The sequence below is a fragment of the Cnephaeus nilssonii genome, assembly GCF_951640355.1.
Source record: "Cnephaeus nilssonii genome assembly, contig: SCAFFOLD_50, whole genome shotgun sequence".
Classification (NCBI taxonomy): Eukaryota; Metazoa; Chordata; class Mammalia; order Chiroptera; family Vespertilionidae; genus Cnephaeus; species Cnephaeus nilssonii.
The window spans coordinates 688,948-710,349 of NW_027645533.1; positions in this window are offsets into that span (position 1 = coordinate 688,948).

Sequence of the window (21,402 nt, forward strand, 5' to 3'; positions counted from 1 at the left end):
AAACACTGTTTTCTTGTGAAGTAACTCTATTTCAAGGATTTCTGTAGTGTATAACATCCTTTCTAGACTAGAAACTTACATTTTGATGTCTTTTACACTTGTTCTCACACAATTCTATGATATTCATGAGTATTTTCTCTGAATTACTACTGATTTCTAGCTGTTTCCTATAATGGGCCTTATTTTCTACTTGTGGGACATCACCACATGTAGAAACAACTTTATACAGTCTTCTGTGGACTTGCGAAGCTATATACACTTGTCTTTCCACTGTTTTACAGTTGAACAATACTTTTCAGTGAATTCTACTGGGTTGAAACACTGTTTTCTTGTGAAGTAACTCTATTTCAAGGATCTCTGTAGTGTATAACATCCTTTCTAGACTAGAAACTTACATTTTGATGTCTTTTACACTTGTTCTCACACAATTCTATGATATTCATTAGTATTTCCTCTGAATTACTACTGATTTCTAGCTGTTTCCTATAATGGGCCTTCTGCTTTACTTGTGGGACTTCACCACATGTAGAAACAACTTTATACAGTCTTCTGTGGACTTGCGAATCTATATAAACTTGTCTTTCAACTGTTTTACAGTTAAATACTACTTTTCCCAGCATTCTGGTGGTTTGAAACACTGGTTTCATGTGAGCTAACTCTATTTCAAGGATTTCTGCAGTGTACAACATCCTTTATAGACTAGAGACTTACATTTTGATGTCTTTTACACTTGTTCTCTCTCTATTCTGTGATATTCATTAGTATTGGCTCTGAATGACTACTGATTTCTAGCTGTTTCCTATAATGGGCCTTCTTTTCTACTTGTGGGACTTCACCACATGTAGAAACAACTTTATACACTCTTTTCTGATCTTGAGAAGCTATATACACTTGTCTTTCAACTGTGTTACAGTTGAATACTACTTTTCAGTGAATTCTAGTGGGTTGAAACACTGTTTTCTTGTGAAGTAACTCTATTTCAAGGATTTCTGTAGTGTATAACATCCTTTCTAGACTAGAAACTTACATTTTGATGTCTTTTACACTTGTTCTCACACAATTCTATGATATTCATTAGTATTTGCTCTGAATGACTACTGATTTCTAGCTGTTTCCTATAATGGGCCTTCTTTTCTACTTGTGGGACTTCCCCACATGTAGAAACAACTTTATACACTCTTTTCTGATCTTGAGAAGCTATATACACTTGTCTTTCAACTGTTTTACAGTTGAATACTACTTTTCAGTGAATTCTAGTGGGTTGAAACACTGTTTTCTTGTGAAGTAACTCTATTTCAAGGATTTCTGTAGTGTATAACATCCTTTCTAGACTAGAAACTTACATTTTGATGTCTTTTACACTTGTTCTCACACAATTCTATGATATTCATTAGTATTTCCTCTGAATTACTACTGATTTCTAGCTGTTTCCTATAATGGGCCTTCTGCTCTACTTGTGGGACTTCACCACATGTAGAAACAACTTTATACAGTCTTCTGTGGACTTGCGAATCTATATAAACTTGTCTTTCAACTGTTTTACAGTTAAATACTACTTTTCCGAGCATTCTGGTGGTTTGAAACACTGGTTTCATGTGAGCTAACTCTATTTCAAGGATTTCTGCAGTGTACAACATCCTATATAGACTAGAGACTTACATTTTGATGTCTTTTACACTTGTTCTCTCTCTATTATGTGATATTCATTAGTATTTGCTGTGAATGACTACTGATTTCTAGCTGTTTCCTATAATGGGCCTTATTTTCTACTTGTGGGACTTCACCACATGTAGAAACAACTTTATACACTCTTCCCTGAACTTGAGAAGCTATATACACTTGTCTTTCAACTGTTTTACAGTTGAATACTACTTTTCAGTGAATTCTAGTGGGATGAAACACTGTTTTCTTGTGAAGTAACTCTATTTCAAGGATTTCTGTAGTGTATAACATCCTTTCTAGACTAGAAACTTACATTTTGATGTCTTTTACACTTGTTCTCACACAATTCTATGATATTCATGAGTATTTTCTCTGAATTACTACTGATTTCTAGCTGTTTCCTATAATGGGCCTTATTTTCTACTTGTGGGACATCACCACATGTAGAAACAACTTTATACAGTCTTCTGTGGACTTGCGAAGCTATATACACTTGTCTTTCCACTGTTTTACAGTTGAACAATACTTTTCAGTGAATTCTAGTGGGTTGAAACACTGTTTTCTTGTGAAGTAACTCTATTTCAAGGATTTCTGTAGTGTATAACATCCTTTCTAGACTAGAAACGTACATTTTGATGTCTTTTACACTTGTTCTCACACAATTCTATGATATTCATTAGTATTTCCTCTGAATTACTACTGATTTCTAGCTGTTTCCTATAATGGGCCTTCTGCTCTACTTGTGGGACTTCACCACATGTAGAAACAACTTTATACAGTCTTCTGTGGACTTGCGAAGCTATATAAACTTGTCTTTCAACTGTTTTACAGTTAAATACTACTTTTCAGTGCATTCCGGTGGTTTGAAACACTGGTTTCATGTGAACTAACTCTATTTCAAGGATTTCTGCAGTGTACAACATCCTTTCTAGACTAGAGACTTACATTTTGATGTCTTTTACTCTTGTTCTCTCTCTATTCTGTGATATTCATTAGTATTTGCTCTGAATGACTACTGATTTCTAGCTGTTTCCTATAATGGGCCTTCTTTTCTACTTGTGGGACTTCACCACATGTAGAAACAACTTTATACACTCTTTTCTGATCTTGAGAAGCTATATACACTTGTCTTTCAACTGTTTTACAGTTGAATACTACTTTTCAGTGAATTCTAGTGGGTTGAAACACTGTTTTCTTGTGAAGTAACTCTATTTCAAGGATTTCTGTAGTGTATAACATCCTTTCTAGACTAGAAACTTACATTTTGATGTCTTTTACACTTGTTCTCACACAATTCTATGATATTCATTAGTATTTCCTCTGAATTACAACTGATTTCTAGCTGTTTCCTATAATGGGCCTTCTGCTCTACTTGTGGGACTTCACCACATGTAGAAACAACTTTATACAGTCTTCTGTGGACTTGCGAAGCTATATAAACTTGTCTTTCAACTGTTTTACAGTTAAATACTACTTTTCCGAGCATTCTGGTGGTTTGAAACACTGGTTTCATGTGAGCTAACTCTATTTCAAGGATTTCTGCAGTGTACAACATCCTTTATAGACTAGAGACTTACATTTTGATGTCTTTTACACTTGTTCTCTCTCTATTTTGTGATATTCATTAGTATTTGCTCTGAATGACTACTGATTTCTAGCTGTTTCCTATAATGGGCCTTCTTTTCTACTTGTGGGACTTCACCACATGTAGAAACAACTTTATACACTCTTTTCTGATCTTGAGAAGCTATATACACTTGTCTTTCAACTGTTTTACAGTTGAATACTACTTTTCAGTGAATTCTAGTGGGTTGAAACACTGTTTTCTTGTGAAGTAACTCTATTTCAAGGATTTCTGTAGTGTATAACATCCTTTCTAGACTAGAAACTTACATTTTGATGTCTTTTACACTTGTTCTCACACAATTCTATGATATTCATTAGTATTTCCTCTGAATTACTACTGATTTCTAGCTGTTTCCTATAATGGGCCTTCTTTTCTACTTGTGGGACTTCACCACATGTAGAAACAACTTTATACACTCTTTTCTGATCTTGAGAAGCTATATACACTTGTCTTTCAACTGTTTTACAGTTGAATACTACTTTTCAGTGAATTCTAGTGGGTTGAAACACTGTTTTCTTTTGAAGTAACTCTATTTCAAGGATTTCTGTAGTGTATAACATCCTTTCTAGACTAGAAACTTACATTTTGATGTCTTTTACATTTGTTCTCACACAATTCTATGATATTCATTAGTATTTCCTCTGAATTACTACTGATTTCTAGCTGTTTCCTATAATGGGCCTTCTGCTCTACTTGTGGGAGTTCACCACATGTAGAAACAACTTTATACAGTCTTCTGTGGACTTGCGAAGCTATATAAACTTGTCTTTCAACTGTTTTACAGTTAAATACTACTTTTCCGAGCATTCTGGTGGTTTGAAACACTGGTTTCATGTGATCTACCTCTATTTCAAGTATTTCCGCAGTGTACAACATCCTTTATAGACTAGAGACTTACATTTTGATGTCTTTTACACTTGTTCTCTCTCTATTATGTGATATTCATTAGTATTTGCTGTGAATGACTACTGATTTCTAGCTGTTGCCTATAATGGGCCTTATTTTCTACTTGTGGGACTTCACCACATGTAGAAACAACTTTATACAGTCTTCTGTGGACTTGCGAAGCTATATACACTTGTCTTTCACTGTTTTACAGTTGAACAATACTTTTCAGTGAATTCTAGTGGGTTGAAACACTGTTTTCTTGTGAAGTAACTCTATTTCAAGGATTTCTGTAGTGTATAACATCCTTTCTAGACTAGAAACTTACATTTTGATGTCTTTTACACTTGTTCTCACACAATTCTATGATATTCATTAGTATTTCCTCTGAATTACTACTGATTTCTAGCTGTTTCCTATAATGGGCCTTCTGCTCTACTTGTGGGACTTCACCACATGTAGAAACAACTTTATACAGTCTTCTGTGGACTTGCGAAGCTATATAAACTTGTCTTTCAACTGTTTTACAGTTAAATACTACTTTTCAGTGCATTCCGTTGGTTTGAAACACTGGTTTCATGTGAACTAACTCTATTTCAAGGATTTCTGCAGTGTACAACATCCTTTCTAGACTAGAGACTTACATTTTGATGTCTTTTACTCTTTTTCTCTCTCTATTCTGTGATATTCATTAGTATTTGCTCTGAATGACTACTGATTTCTAGCTGTTTCCTATAATGGGCCTTCTTTTCTACTTGTGGGACTTCACCACATGTAGAAACAACTTTATACACTCTTTTCTGATCTTGAGAAGCTATATACACTTGTCTTTCAACTGTTTTACAGTTGAATACTACTTTTCAGTGAATTCTAGTGGGTTGAAACACTGTTTTCTTGTGAAGTAACTCTATTTCAAGGATTTCTGTAGTGTATAACATCCTTTCTAGACTAGAAACTTACATTTTGATGTCTTTTACACTTGTTCTCACACAATTCTATGATATTCATTAGTATTTCCTCTGAATTACTACTGATTTCTAGCTGTTTCCTATAATGGGCCTTCTGCTCTACTTGTGGGACTTCACCACATGTAGAAACAACTTTATACAGTCTTCTGTGGACTTGCGAAGCTATATAAACTTGTCTTTCAACTGTTTTACAGTTAAATACTACTTTTCAGTGCATTCCGGTGGTTTGAAACACTGGTTTCATGAGAACTAACTCTATTTCAAGGATTTCTGCAGTGTACAACATCCTTTCTAGACTAGAGACTTACATTTTGATGTCTTTTACTCTTTTTCTCTCTCTATTCTGTGATATTCATTAGTATTTGCTCTGAATGACTACTGATTTCTAGCTGTTTCCTATAATGGGCCTTCTTTTCTACTTGTGGGACTTCACCACATGTAGAAACAACTTTATACACTCTTTTCTGATCTTGAGAAGCTATATACACTTGTCTTTCAACTGTTTTACAGTTGAATACTACTTTTCAGTGAATTCTAGTGGGTTGAAACACTGTTTTCTTGTGAAGTAACTCTATTTCAAGGATTTCTGTAGTGTATAACATCCTTTCTAGACTAGAAACTTACATTTTGATGTCTTTTACACTTGTTCTCACACAATTCTATGATATTCATTAGTATTTCCTCTGAATTACTACTGATTTCTAGCTGTTTCCTATAATGGGCCTTCTGCTCTACTTGTGGGACTTCACCACATGTAGAAACAACTTTATACAGTCTTCTGTGGACTTGCGAAGCTATATAAACTTGTCTTTCAACTGTTTTACAGTTAAATACTACTTTTCAGTGCATTCCAGTGGTTTGAAACACTGGTTTCATGTGAACTAACTCTATTTCAAGGATTTCTGCAGTGTACAACATCCTTTCTAGACTAGAGACTTACATTTTGATGTCTTTTACTCTTTTTCTCTCTCTATTCTGTGATATTCATTAGTATTTGCTCTGAATGACTACTGATTTCTAGCTGTTTCCTATAATGGGCCTTCTTTTCTACTTGTGGGACTTCACCACATGTAGAAACAACTTTATACACTCTTTTCTGATCTTGAGAAGCTATATACACTTGTCTTTCAACTGTTTTACAGTTGAATACTACTTTTCAGTGAATTCTAGTGGGTTGAAACACTGTTTTCTTGTGAAGTAACTCTATTTCAAGGATTTCTGTAGTGTATAACATCCTTTCTAGACTAGAAACTTACATTTTGATGTCTTTTACACTTGTTCTCACACAATTCTATGATATTCATTAGTATTTCCTCTGAATTACTACTGATTTCTAGCTGTTTCCTATAATGGGCCTTCTGCTCTACTTGTGGGACTTCACCACATGTAGAAACAACTTTATACAGTCTTCTGTGGACTTGCGAATCTATATAAACTTGTCTTTCAACTGTTTTACAGTTAAATACTACTTTTCCGAGCATTCTGGTGGTTTGAAACACTGGTTTCATGTGAGCTAACTCTATTTCAAGGATTTCTGCAGTGTACAACATCCTTTATAGACTAGAGACTTACATTTTGATGTCTTTTACACTTGTTCTCTCTCTATTCTGTGATATTCATTAGTATTGGCTCTGAATGACTACTGATTTCTAGCTGTTTCCTATAATGGGCCTTCTTTTCTACTTGTGGGACTTCACCACATGTAGAAACAACTTTATGCACTCTTCCCTGAACTGGAGAAGCTATATACACTTGTCTTTCAACTGTTTTACAGTTGAATACTACTTTTCAGTGAATTCTAGTGGGATGAAACACTGTTTTCTTGTGAAGTAACTCTATTTCAAGGATTTCTGTAGTGTATAACATCCTTTCTAGACTAGAAACTTACATTTTGATGTCTTTTACACTTGTTCTCACACAATTCTATGATATTCATGAGTATTTTCTCTGAATTACTACTGATTTCTAGCTGTTTCCTATAATGGGCCTTATTTTCTACTTGTGGGACATCACCACATGTAGAAACAACTTTATACAGTCTTCTGTGGACTTGCGAAGCTATATACACTTGTCTTTCCACTGTTTTACAGTTGAACAATACTTTTCAGTGAATTCTACTGGGTTGAAACACTGTTTTCTTGTGAAGTAACTCTATTTCAAGGATTTCTGTAGTGTATAACATCCTTTCTAGACTAGAAACTTACATTTTGATGTCTTTTACACTTGTTCTCACACAATTCTATGATATTCATTAGTATTTCCTCTGAATTACTACTGATTTCTAGCTGTTTCCTATAATGGGCCTTCTGCTTTACTTGTGGGACTTCACCACATGTAGAAACAACTTTATACAGTCTTCTGTGGACTTGCGAATCTATATAAACTTGTCTTTCAACTGTTTTACAGTTAAATACTACTTTTCCCAGCATTCTGGTGGTTTGAAACACTGGTTTCATGTGAGCTAACTCTATTTCAAGGATTTCTGCAGTGTACAACATCCTTTATAGACTAGAGACTTACATTTTGATGTCTTTTACACTTGTTCTCTCTCTATTCTGTGATATTCATTAGTATTGGCTCTGAATGACTACTGATTTCTAGCTGTTTCCTATAATGGGCCTTCTTTTCTACTTGTGGGACTTCACCACATGTAGAAACAACTTTATACACTCTTTTCTGATCTTGAGAAGCTATATACACTTGTCTTTCAACTGTTTTACAGTTGAATACTACTTTTCAGTGAATTCTAGTGGGTTGAAACACTGTTTTCTTGTGAAGTAACTCTATTTCAAGGATTTCTGTAGTGTATAACATCCTTTCTAGACTAGAAACTTACATTTTGATGTCCTTTACACTTGTTCTCACACAATTCTATGATATTCATTAGTATTTCCTCTGAATTACTACTGATTTCTAGCTGTTTCCTATAATGGGCCTTATTTTCTACTTGTGGGACATCACCACATGTAGAAACAACTTTATACAGTCTTCTGTGGACTTGCGAAGCTATATACACTTGTCTTTCCACTGTTTTACAGTTGAACAATACTTTTCAGTGAATTCTACTGGGTTGAAACACTGTTTTCTTGTGAAGTAACTCTATTTCAAGGATTTCTGTAGTGTATAACATCCTTTCTAGACTAGAAACTTACATTTTGATGTCTTTTACACTTTTTCTCACACAATTCTATGATATTCATTAGTATTTGCTCTGAATGACTACTGATTTCTAGCTGTTTCCTATAATGGGCCTTCTTTTCTACTTGTGGGACTTCACCACATGTAGAAACAACTTTATACACTCTTTTCTGATCTTGAGAAGCTATATACACTTGTCTTTCAACTGTTTTACAGTTGAATACTACTTTTCAGTGAATTCTAGTGGGTTGAAACACTGTTTTCTTGTGAAGTAACTCTATTTCAAGGATTTCTGTAGTGTATAACATCCTTTCTAGACTAGAAACTTACATTTTGATGTCTTTTACACTTGTTCTCACACAATTCTATGATATTCATTAGTATTTCCTCTGAATTACTACTGATTTCTAGCTGTTTCCTATAATGGGCCTTCTGCTCTACTTGTGGGACTTCACCACATGTAGAAACAACTTTATACAGTCTTCTGTGGACTTGCGAAGCTATATAAACTTGTCTTTCAACTGTTTTACAGTTAAATACTACTTTTCAGTGCATTCCAGTGGTTTGAAACACTGGTTTCATGTGAATTAACTCTATTTCAAGGATTTCTGCAGTGTACAACATCCTTTCTAGACTAGAGACTTACATTTTGATGTCTTTTACTCTTTTTCTCTCTCTATTCTGTGATATTCATTAGTATTTGCTCTGAATGACTACTGATTTCTAGCTGTTTCCTATAATGGGCCTTCTTTTCTACTTGTGGGACTTCACCACATGTAGAAACAACTTTATACACTCTTCCCTGAACTTGAGAAGCTATATACACTTGTCTTTCAACTGTTTTACAGTTGAATACTACTTTTCAGTGAATTCTAGTGGGATGAAACACTGTTTTCTTGTGAAGTAACTCTATTTCAAGGATTTCTGTAGTGTATAACATCCTTTCTAGACTAGAAACTTACATTTTGATGTCTTTTACACTTGTTCTCACACAATTCTATGATATTCATTAGTATTTCCTCTGAATTACAACTGATTTCTAGCTGTTTCCTATAATGGGCCTTCTGCTCTACTTGTGGGACTTCACCACATGTAGAAACAACTTTATACAGTCTTCTGTGGACTTGCGAAGCTATATAAACTTGTCTTTCAACAATTTTACAGTTAAATACTACTTTTCCGAGCATTCTGGTGGTTTGAAACACTGGTTTCATGTGAGCTAACTCTATTTCAAGGATTTCTGCAGTGTACAACATCCTTTATAGACTAGAGACTTACATTTTGATGTCTTTTACACTTGTTCTCTCTCTATTATGTGATATTCATTAGTATTTGCTCTGAATGACTACTGATTTCTAGCTGTTTCCTATAATGAGCCTTCTTTTCTACTTGTGGGACTTCACCACATGTAGAAACAACTTTATACACTCTTTTCTGATCTTGAGAAGCTATATACACTTGTCTTTCAACTGTTTTACAGTTGAATACTACTTTTCAGTGAATTCTAGTGGGTTGAAACACTGTTTTCTTGTGAAGTAACTCTATTTCAAGGATTTCTGTAGTGTATAACATCCTTTCTAGACTAGAAACTTACATTTTGATGTCTTTTACACTTGTTCTCACACAATTCTATGATATTCATTAGTATTTCCTCTGAATTACTACTGATTTCTAGCTGTTTCCTATAATGGGCCTTCTGCTCTACTTGTGGGACTTCACCACATGTAGAAACAACTTTATACAGTCTTCTGTGGACTTGCGAATCTATATAAACTTGTCTTTCAACTGTTTTACAGTTAAATACTACTTTTCCGAGCATTCTGGTGGTTTGAAACACTGGTTTCATGTGAGCTAACTCTATTTCAAGGATTTCTGCAGTGTACAACATCCTTTATAGACTAGAGACTTACATTTTGATGTCTTTTACACTTGTTCTCTCTCTATTATGTGATATTCATTAGTATTTGCTCTGAATGACTACTGATTTCTAGCTATTTCCTATAATGGGCCTTATTTTCTACTTGTGGGACTTCACCACATGTAGAAACAACTTTATACACTCTTTTCTGATCTTGAGAAGCTATATACACTTGTCTTTCAACTGTTTTACAGTTGAATACTACTTTTCAGTGAATTCTAGTGGGTTGAAACACTGTTTTCTTGTGAAGTAACTCTATTTCAAGGATTTCTGTAGTGTATAACATCCTTTCTAGACTAGAAACTTACATTTTGATGTCTTTTACCCTTGTTCTCACATAATTCTATGATATTCATTAGTATTTCCTCTGAATTACTACTGATTTCTAGCTGTTTCCTATAATGGGCCTTCTGCTCTACTTGTGGGACTTCACCACATGTAGAAACAACTTTATACAGTCTTCTGTGGACTTGCGAATCTATATAAACTTGTCTTTCAACTGTTTTACAGTTAAATACTACTTTTCCGAGCATTCTGGTGGTTTGAAACACTGGTTTCATGTGAGCTAACTCTATTTCAAGGATTTCTGCAGTGTACAACATCCTTTATAGACTAGAGACTTACATTTTGATGTCTTTTACACTTGTTCTCTCTCTATTATGTGATATTCATTAGTATTTGCTCTGAATGACTACTGATTTCTAGCTGTTTCCTATAATGGGCCTTATTTTCTACTTGTGGGACTTCACCACATGTAGAAACAACTTTATACACTCTTTTCTGATCTTGAGAAGCTATATACACTTGTCTTTCAACTGTTTTACAGTTGAATACTACTTTTCAGTGAATTCTAGTGGGTTGAAACACTGTTTTCTTGTGAAGTAACTCTATTTCAAGGATTTCTGTAGTGTATAACATCCTTTCTAGACTAGAAACTTACATTTTGATGTCTTTTACACTTGTTCTCACACAATTCTATGATATTCATTAGTATTTCCTCTGAATTACTACTGATTTCTAGCTGTTTCCTATAATGGGCCTTCTGCTCTACTTGTGGGACTTCACCACATGTAGAAACAACTTTATACAGTCTTCTGTGGACTTGCGAATCTATATAAACTTGTCTTTCAACTGTTTTACAGTTAAATACTACTTTTCCGAGCATTCTGGTGGTTTGAAACACTGGTTTCATGTGAGCTAACTCTATTTCAAGGATTTCTGCAGTGTACAACATCCTTTATAGACTAGAGACTTACATTTTGATGTCTTTTACACTTGTTCTCTCTCTATTATGTGATATTCATTAGTATTTGCTCTGAATGACTACTGATTTCTAGCTGTTTCCTATAATGGGCCTTATTTTCTACTTGTGGGACTTCACCACATGTAGAAACAACTTTATACACTCTTTTCTGATCTTGAGAAGCTATATACACTTGTCTTTCAACTGTTTTACAGTTGAATACTACTTTTCAGTGAATTCTAGTGGGTTGAAACACTGTTTTCTTGTGAAGTAACTCTATTTCAAGGATTTCTGTAGTGTATAACATCCTTTCTAGACTAGAAACTTACATTTTGATGACTTTTACACTTGTTCTCACACAATTCTATGATATTCATGAGTATTTTCTCTGAATTACTACTGATTTCTAGCTGTTTCCTATAATGGGCCTTATTTTCTACTTGTGGGACATCACCACATGTAGAAACAACTTTATACAGTCTTCTGTGGACTTGCGAAGCTATATACACTTGTCTTTCCACTGTTTTATAGTTGAACAATACTTTTCAGTGAATTCTACTGGGTTGAAACACTGTTTTCTTGTGAAGTAACTCTATTTCAAGGATTTCTGTAGTGTATAACATCCTTTCTAGACTAGAAACTTACATTTTGATGTCTTTTACACTTTTTCTCACACAATTCTATGATATTCATTAGTATTTGCTCTGAATGACTACTGATTTCTAGCTGTTTCCTATAATGGGCCTTCTTTTCTACTTGTGGGACTTCACCACATGTAGAAACAACTTTATACACTCTTTTCTGATCTTGAGAAGCTATATACACTTGTCTTTCAACTGTTTTACAGTTGAATACTACTTTTCAGTGAATTCTAGTGGGTTGAAACACTGTTTTCTTGTGAAGTAACTCTATTTCAAGGATTTCTGTAGTGTATAACATCCTTTCTAGACTAGAAACTTACATTTTGATGTCTTTTACACTTGTTCTCACACAATTCTATGATATTCATGAGTATTTTCTCTGAATTACTACTGATTTCTAGCTGTTTCCTATAATGGGCCTTATTTTCTACTTGTGGGACTTCACCACATGTAGAAACAACTTTATACAGTCTTCTGTGGACTTGCGAAGCTATATACACTTGTCTTTCCACTGTTTTACAGTTGAACAATAGTTTTCAGTGAATTCTAGTGGGTTGAAACACTGTTTTCTTGTGAAGTAACTCTATTTCAAGGATTTCTGTAGTGTATAACATCCTTTCTAGACTAGACACTTACATTTTGATGTCTTTTACACTTGTTCTCACACAATTCTATGATATTCATTAGTATTTCCTCTGAATTACTACTGATTTCTAGCTGTTTCCTATAATGGGCCTTCTGCTCTACATGTGGGACTTCACCACATGTAGAAACAACTTTATACAGTCTTCTGTGGACTTGCGAAGCTATATACACTTGTCTTTCCACTGTTTTACAGTTGAACAATACTTTTCAGTGAATTCTACTGGGTTGAAACACTGTTTTCTTGTGAAGTAACTCTATTTCAAGGATTTCTGTAGTGTATAACATCCTTTCTAGACTAGAAACTTACATTTTGATGTCTTTTACACTTTTTCTCACACAATTCTATGATATTCATTAGTATTTGCTCTGAATGACTACTGATTTCTAGCTGTTTCCTATAATGGGCCTTCTTTTCTACTTGTGGGACTTCACCACATGTAGAAACAACTTTATACACTCTTTTCTGATCTTGAGAAGCTATATACACTTGTCTTTCAACTGTTTTACAGTTGAATACTACTTTTCAGTGAATTCTAGTGGGTTGAAACACTGTTTTCTTGTGAAGTAACTCTATTTCAAGGATTTCTGTAGTGTATAACATCCTTTCTAGACTAGAAACTTACATTTTGATGTCTTTTACATTTGTTCTCACACAATTCTATGATATTCATTAGTATTTCCTCTGAATTACTACTGATTTCTAGCTGTTTCCTATAATGGGCCTTCTGCTCTACTTGTGGGAGTTCACCACATGTAGAAACAACTTTATACAGTCTTCTGTGGACTTGTGAAGCTATATAAACTTGTCTTTCAACTGTTTTACAGTTAAATACTACTTTTCCGAGCATTCTGGTGGTTTGAAACACTGGTTTCATGTGAGCTACCTCTATTTCAAGGATTTCCGCAGTGTACAACATCCTTTATAGACTAGAGACTTACATTTTGATGTCTTTTACACTTGTTCTCTCTCTATTATGTGATATTCATTAGTATTTGCTGTGAATGACTACTGATTTCTAGCTGTTTCCTATAATGGGCCTTATTTTCTACTTGTGGGACTTCACCACATGTAGAAACAACTTTATACACTCTTCCCTGAACTTGAGAAGCTATATACACTTGTCTTTCAACTGTTTTACAGTTGAATACTACTTTTCAGTGAATTCTAGTGGGATGAAACACTGTTTTCTTGTGAAGTAACTCTATTTCAAGGATTTCTGTAGTGTATAACATCCTTTCTAGACTAGAAACTTACATTTTGATGTCTTTTACACTTGTTCTCACACAATTCTATGATATTCATTAGTATTTCCTCTGAATTACAACTGATTTCTAGCTGTTTCCTATAATGGGCCTTCTGCTCTACTTGTGGGACTTCACCACATGTAGAAACAACTTTATACAGTCTTCTGTGGACTTGCGAAGCTATATAAACTTGTCTTTCAACAATTTTACAGTTAAATACTACTTTTCCGAGCATTCTGGTGGTTTGAAACACTGGTTTCATGTGAGCTAACTCTATTTCAAGGATTTCTGCAGTGTACAACATCCTTTATAGACTAGAGACTTACATTTTGATGTCTTTTACACTTGTTCTCTCTCTATTATGTGATATTCATTAGTATTTGCTCTGAATGACTACTGATTTCTAGCTGTTTCCTATAATGGGCCTTCTTTTCTACTTGTGGGACTTCACCACATGTAGAAACAACTTTATACACTCTTTTCTGATCTTGAGAAGCTATATACACTTGTCTTTCAACTGTTTTACAGTTGAATACTACTTTTCAGTGAATTCTAGTGGGTTGAAACACTGTTTTCTTGTGAAGTAACTCTATTTCAAGGATTTCTGTAGTGTATAACATCCTTTCTAGACTAGAAACTTACATTTTGATGTCTTTTACACTTGTTCTCACACAATTCTATGATATTCATTAGTATTTCCTCTGAATTACTACTGATTTCTAGCTGTTTCCTATAATGGGCCTTCTGCTCTACTTGTGGGACTTCACCACATGTAGAAACAACTTTATACAGTCTTCTGTGGACTTGCGAATCTATATAAACTTGTCTTTCAACTGTTTTACAGTTAAATACTACTTTTCCGAGCATTCTGGTGGTTTGAAACACTGGTTTCATGTGAGCTAACTCTATATCAAGGATTTCTGCAGTGTACAACATCCTTTATAGACTAGAGACTTACATTTTGATGTCTTTTACACTTGTTCTCTCTCTATTATGTGATATTCATTAGTATTTGCTCTGAATGACTACTGATTTCTAGCTGTTTCCTATAATGGGCCTTATTTTCTACTTGTGGGACTTCACCACATGTAGAAACAACTTTATACACTCTTTTCTGATCTTGAGAAGCTATATACACTTGTCTTTCAACTGTTTTACAGTTGAATACTACTTTTCAGTGAATTCTAGTGGGTTGAAACACTGTTTTCTTGTGAAGTAACTCTATTTCAAGGATTTCTGTAGTGTATAACATCCTTTCTAGACTAGAAACTTACATTTTGATGTCTTTTACACTTGTTCTCACACAATTCTATGATATTCATGAGTATTTTCTCTGAATTACTACTGATTTCTAGCTGTTTCCTATAATGGGCCTTATTTTCTACTTGTGGGACATCACCACATGTAGAAACAACTTTATACAGTCTTCTGTGGACTTGCGAAGCTATATACACTTGTCTTTCCACTGTTTTATAGTTGAACAATACTTTTCAGTGAATTCTACTGGGTTGAAACACTGTTTTCTTGTGAAGTAACTCTATTTCAAGGATTTCTGTAGTGTATAACATCCTTTCTAGACTAGAAACTTACATTTTGATGTCTTTTACACTTTTTCTCACACAATTCTATGATATTCATTAGTATTTGCTCTGAATGACTACTGATTTCTAGCTGTTTCCTATAATGGGCCTTCTTTTCTACTTGTGGGACTTCACCACATGTAGAAACAACTTTATACACTCTTTTCTGATCTTGAGAAGCTATATACACTTGTCTTTCAACTGTTTTACAGTTGAATACTACTTTTCAGTGAATTCTAGTGGGTTGAAACACTGTTTTCTTGTGAAGTAACTCTATTTCAAGGATTTCTGTAGTGTATAACATCCTTTCTAGACTAGAAACTTACATTTTGATGTCTTTTACACTTGTTCTCACACAATTCTATGATATTCATGAGTATTTTCTCTGAATTACTACTGATTTCTAGCTGTTTCCTATAATGGGCCTTATTTTCTACTTGTGGGACTTCACCACATGTAGAAACAACTTTATACAGTCTTCTGTGGACTTGCGAAGCTATATACACTTGTCTTTCCACTGTTTTACAGTTGAACAATAGTTTTCAGTGAATTCTAGTGGGTTGAAACACTGTTTTCTTGTGAAGTAACTCTATTTCAAGGATTTCTGTAGTGTATAACATCCTTTCTAGACTAGACACTTACATTTTGATGTCTTTTACACTTGTTCTCACACAATTCTATGATATTCATTAGTATTTCCTCTGAATTACTACTGATTTCTAGCTGTTTCCTATAATGGGCCTTCTGCTCTACATGTGGGACTTCACCACATGTAGAAACAACTTTATACAGTCTTCTGTGGACTTGCGAAGCTATATAAACTTGTCTTTCAACTGTTTTACAGTTAAATACTACTTTTCAGTGCATTCTGGTGGTTTGAAACACTGGTTTCATGTGAACTAACCCTATTTCAAGGATTTCTGCAGTGTACAACATCCTTTCTAGACTAGAGACTTATATTTTGATGTCTTTTACTCTTGTTCTCTCTCTATTCTGTGATATTCATTAGTATTGGCTCTGAATGACTACTGATTTCTAGCTGTTTCCTATAATGGGCCTTCTTTTCTACTTGTGGGACTTCACCACATGTAAAAACAACTTTATACACTCTTTTCTGATCTTGAGAAGCTATATACACTTGTCTTTCAACTGTTTTACAGTTGAATACTACTTTTCAGTGAATTCTAGTGGGTTGAAACACTGTTTTCTTGTGAAGTAACTCTATTTCAAGGATTTCTGTAGTGTATAACATCCTTTCTAGACTAGAAACTTACATTTTGATGTCTTTTACACTTGTTCTCACACAATTCTATGATATTCATTAGTATTTCCTCTGAATTACTACTGATTTCTAGCTGTTTCCTATAATGGGCCTTCTGCTCTACTTGTGGGACTTCACCACATGTAGAAACAACTTTATACAGTCTTCTGTGGACTTGCGAATCTATATAAACTTGTCTTTCAACTGTTTTACAGTTAAATACTACTTTTCCGAGCATTCTGGTGGTTTGAAACACTGGTTTCATGTGAGCTAACTCTATTTCAAGGATTTCTGCAGTGTACAACATCCTTTATAGACTAGAGACTTACATTTTGATGTCTTTTACACTTGTTCTCTCTCTATTATGTGATATTCATTAGTATTTGCTCTGAATGACTACTGATTTCTAGCTGTTTCCTATAATGGGCCTTATTTTCTACTTGTGGGACTTCACCACATGTAGAAACAACTTTATACACTCTTTTCTGATCTTGAGAAGCTATATACACTTGTCTTTCAACTGTTTTACAGTTGAATACTACTTTTCAGTGAATTCTAGTGGGTTGAAACACTGTTTTCTTGTGAAGTAACTCTATTTCAAGGATTTCTGTAGTGTATAACATCCTTTCTAGACTAGAAACTTACATTTTGATGTCTTTTACACTTGTTCTCACACAATTCTATGATATTCATGAGTATTTTCTCTGAATTACTACTGATTTCTAGCTGTTTCCTATAATGGGCCTTATTTTCTACTTGTGGGACATCACCACATGTAGAAACAACTTTATACAGTCTTCTGTGGACTTGCGAAGCTATATACACTTGTCTTTCCACTGTTTTACAGTTGAACAATACTTTTCAGTGAATTCTACTGGGTTGAAACACTGTTTTCTTGTGAAGTAACTCTATTTCAAGGATTTCTGTAGTGTATAACATCCTTTCTAGACTAGAAACTTACATTTTGATGTCTTTTACACTTTTTCTCACACAATTCTATGATATTCATTAGTATTTGCTCTGAATGACTACTGATTTCTAGCTGTTTCCTATAATGGGCCTTCTTTTCTACTTGTGGGACTTCACCACATGTAGAAACAACTTTATACACTCTTTTCTGATCTTGAGAAGCTATATACACTTGTCTTTCAACTGTTTTACAGTTGAATACTACTTTTCAGTGAATTCTAGTGGGTTGAAACACTGTTTTCTTGTGAAGTAACTCTATTTCAAGGATTTCTGTAGTGTATAACATCCTTTCTAGACTAGAAACTTACATTTTGATGTCTTTTACATTTGTTCTCACACAATTCTATGATATTCATTAGTATTTCCTCTGAATTACTACTGATTTCTAGCTGTTTCCTATAATGGGCCTTCTGCTCTACTTGTGGGAGTTCACCACATGTAGAAACAACTTTATACAGTCTTCTGTGGACTTGTGAAGCTATATACACTTGTCTTTCAACTGTTTTACAGTTAAATACTACTTTTCCGAGCATTCTGGTGGTTTGAAACACTGGTTTCATGTGAGCTACCTCTATTTCAAGGATTTCCGCAGTGTACAACATCCTTTATAGACTAGAGACTTACATTTTGATGTCTTTTACACTTGTTCTCTCTCTATTATGTGATATTCATTAGTATTTGCTGTGAATGACTACTGATTTCTAGCTGTTTCCTATAATGGGCCTTATTTTCTACTTGTGGGACTTCACCACATGTAGAAACAACTTTATACACTCTTCCCTGAACTTGAGAAGCTATATACACTTGTCTTTCAACTGTTTTACAGTTGAATACTACTTTTCAGTGAATTCTAGTGGGATGAAACACTGTTTTCTTGTGAAGTAACTCTATTTCAAGGATTTCTGTAGTGTATAACATCCTTTCTAGACTAGAAACTTACATTTTGATGTCTTTTACACTTGTTCTCACACAATTCTATGATATTCATTAGTATTTCCTCTGAATTACAACTGATTTCTAGCTGTTTCCTATAATGGGCCTTCTGCTCTACTTGTGGGACTTCACCACATGTAGAAACAACTTTATACAGTCTTCTGTGGACTTGCGAATCTATATAAACTTGTCTTTCAACTGTTTTACAGTTAAATACTACTTTTCCGAGCATTCTGGTGGTTTGAAACACTGGTTTCATGTGAGCTAACTCTATTTCAAGGATTTCTGCAGTGTACAACATCCTTTATAGACTAGAGACTTACATTTTGATGTCTTTTACACTTGTTCTCTCTCTATTATGTGATATTCATTAGTATTTGCTCTGAATGACTACTGATTTCTAGCTGTTTCCTATAATGGGCCTTATTTTCTACTTGTGGGACTTCACCACATGTAGAAACAACTTTATACACTCTTTTCTGATCTTGAGAAGCTATATACACTTGTCTTTCAACTGTTTTACAGTTGAATACTACTTTTCAGTGAATTCTAGTGGGTTGAAACACTGTTTTCTTGTGAAGTAACTCTATTTCAAGGATTTCTGTAGTGTATAACATCCTTTCTAGACTAGAAACTTACATTTTGATGTCTTTTACACTTGTTCTCACACAATTCTATGATATTCATGAGTATTTTCTCTGAATTACTACTGATTTCTAGCTGTTTCCTATAATGGGCCTTATTTTCTACTTGTGGGACATCACCACATGTAGAAACAACTTTATACAGTCTTCTGTGGACTTGCGAAGCTATATACACTTGTCTTTCCACTGTTTTATAGTTGAACAATACTTTTCAGTGAATTCTACTGGGTTGAAACACTGTTTTCTTGTGAAGTAACTCTATTTCAAGGATTTCTGTAGTGTATAACATCCTTTCTAGACTAGAAACTTACATTTTGATGTCTTTTACACTTTTTCTCACACAATTCTATGATATTCATTAGTATTTGCTCTGAATGACTACTGATTTCTAGCTGTTTCCTATAATGGGCCTTCTTTTCTACTTGTGGGACTTCACCACATGTAGAAACAACTTTATACACTCTTTTCTGATCTTGAGAAGCTATATACACTTGTCTTTCAACTGTTTTACAGTTGAATACTACTTTTCAGTGAATTCTAGTGGGTTGAAACACTGTTTTCTTGTGAAGTAACTCTATTTCAAGGATTTCTGTAGTGTATAACATCCTTTCTAGACTAGAAACTTACATTTTGATGTCTTTTACACTTGTTCTCACACAATTCTATGATATTCATGAGTATTTTCTCTGAATTACTACTGATTTCTAGCTGTTTCCTATAATGGGCCTTATTTTCTACTTGTGGGACATCACCACATGTAGAAACAACTTTATACAGTCTTCTGTGGACTTGCGAAGCTATATACACTTGTCTTTCCACTGTTTTACAGTTGAACAATACTTTTCAGTGAATTCTACTGGGTTGAAACACTGTTTTCTTGTGAAGTAACTCTATTTCAAGGATTTCTGTAGTGTATAACATCCTTTCTAGACTAGAAACTTACATTTTGATGTCTTTTACACTTTTTCTCACACAATTCTATGATATTCATTAGTATTTGCTCTGAATGACTACTGATTTCTAGCTGTTTCCTATAATGGGCCTTCTTTTCTACTTGTGGGACTTCACCACATGTAGAAACAACTTTATACACTCTTTTCTGATCTTGAGAAGCTATATACACTTGTCTTTCAACTGTTTTACAGTTGAATACTACTTTTCAGTGAATTCTAGTGGGTTGAAACACTGTTTTCTTGTGAAGTAACTCTATTTCAAGGATTTCTGTAGTGTATAACATCCTTTCTAGACTAGAAACTTACATTTTGATGTCTTTTACATTTGTTCTCACACAATTCTATGATATTCATTAGTATTTCCTCTGAATTACTACTGATTTCTAGCTGTTTCCTATAATGGGCCTTCTGCTCTACTTGTGGGAGTTCACCACATGTAGAAACAACTTTATACAGTCTTCTGTGGACTTGTGAAGCTATATAAACTTGTCTTTCAACTGTTTTACAGTTAAATACTACTTTTCCGAGCATTCTGGTGGTTTGAAACACTGGTTTCATGTGAGCTACCTCTATTTCAAGGATTTCCGCAGTGTACAACATCCTTTATAGACTAGAGACTTACATTTTGATGTCTTTTACACTTGTTCTCTCTCTATTATGTGATATTCATTAGTATTTGCTGTGAATGACTACTGATTTCTAGCTGTTTCCTATAATGGGCCTTATTTTCTACTTGTGGGACTTCACCACATGTAGAAACAACTTTATACACTCTTCCCTGAACTTGAGAAGCTATATACACTTGTCTTTCAACTGTTTTACAGTTGAATACTACTTTTCAGTGAATTCTAGTGGGATGAAACACTGTTTTCTTGTGAAGTAACTCTATTTCAAGGATTTCTGTAGTGTATAACATCCTTTCTAGACTAGAAACTTACATTTTGATGTCTTTTACACTTGTTCTCACACAATTCTATGATATTCATTAGTATTTCCTCTGAATTACAACTGATTTCTAGCTGTTTCCTATAATGGGCCTTCTGCTCTACTTGTGGGACTTCACCACATGTAGAAACAACTTTATACAGTC